This window comes from Nelumbo lutea, chromosome 2 (genome assembly GCF_056320005.1).
Source record: "Nelumbo lutea isolate HS-2025 chromosome 2, American lotus-T2T, whole genome shotgun sequence".
NCBI lineage: Eukaryota > Viridiplantae > Streptophyta > Magnoliopsida > Proteales > Nelumbonaceae > Nelumbo > Nelumbo lutea.
In genome coordinates, this window is record NC_142685.1 from 57,205,771 (window position 1) to 57,210,308 (window position 4,538).

The following is a 4,538-nucleotide window of genomic DNA, read 5'->3' on the forward strand; positions in this document are numbered from 1 at the left end:
AGTTAAACAAAGTTAAACAGCCCAATTTGCATTACTATCTCTCTTGGTAGAGAAATGATAACAAAGAAGCTAACAGCATCCCATTATAACAGTAACAATGTGGAGAAATGATCACAATCTGAACTGACAATCGTTCATATAGCCGACCCCATATAATTTGGACCAGGTTTAGAGGACAATGATGATATATATTGTGAGTTCAGATTGTGATCATTTCTCTACATTCTAACTGCTATAATGGGGGTGCTGCTGTTAGCTTCTTTGCTATCATTTCTCTACCATAGAGAGACTATAGGAATGGAATGCAAATTGGGCCACTTGGGTTTTAGGTTGGACTTGACTTGAGCCCTCCTGAAGCCCAAGCCTGATCAGCCTAACTGGGCCCTATATGTGTTTGTATGCTTATGCCACCACACATTGACACATAATTGACATATGTTTACTCAAAAAAATAATAGACATAAATGAGTTGTAAAAATATGAAAAGAGTTGTATGTATCATCTCATAATATAAAAAACCAGTTTTTTAATCAACCTTTAAAACGGGGAAACTGATTAACCTAACCAAACTGAGCCTAGCCCAGGTTGCTTAGGGCTTTTTTAAGGCAAGATTTGGGCTGGGTAGATTGGGCTTTAATTGAGTAAACCCAAGTTACACGTCTGATGCATATTTCTGTACCATATCATCCATATTTCTGAACCAGGCATGTTAAAAATAAATAAAAAAATAAAAACAGCTATGAACTCTCCGTGCTTGACACGTTGTGACGTTGATCCATATGAATTCTCTGCAACAGTAACAGTTGAGGTGCTGAAGGCAACGCTGTATGTACTAACGTGTCACTTGGAGAGAGCATGTCAGCAGCAGAGGCTGTCAAAGATGGAGAGCAGGCTCGGGTTGAGTTTTGTCAAAATTTAAATGGGCTGGGCTGAAAGCCCAAACACGAAGCACTATAAACTGTAAAATGCTAACTTAGGCCAATCCAAGATGCGCCCTAAGAATGGCATACCTTGAGTTTATAGCCATGTCTTCTCACATCACTGTTGTGGATTTAAAATTCTTCGTGTAGTTTACAACGTTGGATGCATATGGGTGTCAATTGAATCCATTACAGATGGGCCAGGTCCAGTCCAATTCGATGAATACCTTGGACCATTTTGGGCCAGTCCAATTCGATGTCTGGACCAGCCAATCTTTTCAAATTGGTTTTAATTTAGATTGGTTCCAACTTCTAATCCAAACCTGGTCCATTAACATCCATATTCTTATCTTCTATCAATGGATCAGATATTGGTTCAATCCAATATAAATCCATTATGAATGGACCAGATCCAATCCAATCCAGTCTGAACTGGTCCAATTCAATATCTTATTAGTCTATTCAATCAGTCCAAATTGATTTTGAAGTAACTATGGGGGTCTTAGGTATCAGTGATCCATTATTAAAATATTATGGAAGTAACTATGAGATTCATCAGATTTTATTAAATAATTACTGCATTAAATTTGAATAATGAATCATTGCTAACTAAGGGGGTCTTAGGTATCAGTGATCCATTGTGCCTCACTATAGTGTGGTTGAAATCACACCATTTAGATCATACAACATTTTTTGTATCGTTCTGCACCGTGGTGTGAAAGATGTGGATGCCTTGTCAGCAAAAAAAAAAAATCATTTATTGCAAAATTTTATAAGAATGTTTGAATATATTATGATGTAAACTGATCCATAATATTTAAGTGTGAATGAGAAATTGTAAGATAGTGTTGACTATGGATCGGTTTCATGGTATAGTCTCAGAGAATGCTAATAAAGGTGTGGCATGGACGAAACAAGCCATCCATGGCTTCGCCCACAGTATTGAACACTCCCTAAATGATTACTAATTGAAATCATCATCATCTGAGACTTGTCCAACTATATGGGGTTGGTTACATGAATCCTATTTTTGGCTCCTAACTTTTTAACATTTTTCACACAAAGTGGCCATCCTCGGACTTCAACCCCATTCTCACACATAAGGGTGTCAATGGACTGGTTTTGGGTTGGACCCCATACAGTCCAAAATCAATTTGAACGGATTGGATAGACTAACAAGACATATTGGATTGGACCAATCCGGTCCAAAATATTTATTAGATTGGATTGGACTTAGTCCATCTGTAACAAATTTATGTTGGATTAAGCCAATATTTGGTTGATATAAGATAAGAATATATGTGCCAATGGATCAGGTTTTAGTTGAAACCAATCTAAATCAAAATAAATTTGAACAGATTGAGCAGTCCAAACATTAAATTGGACCGGTTCAAATTTATCCAAAACATTCATTGGATTGGATTGGACCTGGGTCACATTGGACTGGATCGGATTGGACCAAATCCAGTCCAATTGACACCCCTACTCACACACACTTGTCACCAAAGATTTTAACATTAACATGGCCCCCACTAAGGAAAATCCAACAAATAAGGGGTTGGGTGCATAAATCCTATTTTACCATTCCGTTCTGTTTTATACCATATTCATTATTGCTCTCTGTGTACTTTACTCAAATGATTTTTAAAAAGAAAAAAGAAAAGAAAATCTGATCAGTTATCAATCAGAGAAAATGGATAAATCAAGACAGAACGAAAAAAAAGACTAGTTTTACTTTTCATCAAATTGGGTCCTGGAACCCATATTTGATCACCTAGCTGATTAGGAGGAAGAGGCTTCAATGTGTCTGCACTGATAACTTGGGACGCAATTCCTGGGACAAGGGTTCCAGTTGAACCAGTGAGGCGAGCTCCTACTTATGGATTCTCCATTGAGACAATCCTATAAGCAACCTTTTTCATCTCAAGCTTTGAGTTTGTACAAGGGCAACATATGTTGGAACCAAAAAAGGCTGTCAAAAAGCCAATACTTGCACGATTCTTTGTTAAACCATAGCCCTGCCAAAAGCCCAATGACTGCATATCTTAAATCACTCCAAACTATTTTTCAGAAACACCATGGTGTTTGTGCTTGGAAACACCAATTAATGCAGAAAGCTGTGCAAGGGCAACTTTCCAAAAGTGAAGCTTCCACTCTCTCTCTCTCTCATGTTCATGGATCAAGATATCTCTCTCATTCATGATCATGTATCAAAGATATGATACGTGAAAGTAATTTCCAAACTTCTAAATATTTTAAAATACTTTCTGAACATAAGATACAACATGACATGGAGTGTATCATATTGATATTTTAGAAGAAACATCCTTTTGACGTTTCTTTTGTTGTATATTCACTTTAGTTCATAGGGTGCCTAATGACACTTATAAGAAAACGTAATAAATAATTATTACATCACATTTCACACTCACACTATGGCAGTGTTTGGTATGACTTTCTGTATTTTGATAAACGGTGTTATGTCATCACCAAATTGGCATTTATCCCATTATGTCGATTTGTATGCATAGATATTTATAAAAGTTGGTCTTGATTTATGTTTGCGCCAACCGTTGGGGGAAGCTTCATTTTAATGGTTCCCCCCAACGGTTAAGTCTTAATTTAATGTTCCACTGATGTGGTGCCTAATTGTGCCTAATGGCATTTAGTTGTCAATAAATTCCAGAAAAATGTTTACCAACCACTTTTTCTTGATTTTAAAAACAAATCAAGTACAAATGTTTATTTAATAAACGGAATTCATGCCAAACATATACTATTTTTTCTCTAGGGAGCACAACCTTAGGTTGAATCCCCTCAAGTGTACCTTCAGGGTAGAATCAAGAAAATTCTTATTGTACCAAGTTGATAAAGAGGAAATACATCCAGAATGATGCAAAGGTCAGAGCAATGTTAGAGTTAACTTACTCCCAAGAACAAATCACAATTAAAGACGTTTTTAGGAAAGGTTTCCTATCTTAGGAGGTTCATCCCGAGGTTGACTCCAGCCATAATTCCGTTATTTACGGTGACAAAAAAGGCCACCTCATTCAAATGGATTGCTGAATATGAAGAGTCCTTTGAATAGATTAGGCAAGCCCTAGCAAGAGCAGCCACCACGTTTCCACCACTAGAGGGAAAAGAGTTTAGGCGCTATGTCGTAAACCAATGAGGAGGCAATGCCATGGGATGTCTTATAAGTTATAACATAGGAATAGGGTTGGCTTAACCCATTTGACCCACCCAATCTATTGGAGGGTCAATATGGGTCGAGTAACCCATTAGGGTCAGTGGAAAAGAGTCCGGGTGGGTTAGGTTGACGGCACCCATTAGGGTCAGGATGGGTTGGGTCAAAATCAACTCTATTTATACTCGTCAAATCTCAAAAAAACAATAATTAAAGTGACTCAAAATCAAGCCTTTGAGCCATCCACATCTCATTACAATTCCAAACCACTATGCAACATCTCATTTTGTAATTAAAAGTGAAATAAAATAGCTTTTATTAACTTTCGTGTTCATATGCAATTTTACACAAAAGCACTTTTACAAAGGCAATTTTATAAAATAATTTTATGAAAAGGACTTACAAAAGAACTTTTACACGAAAGCACTTTA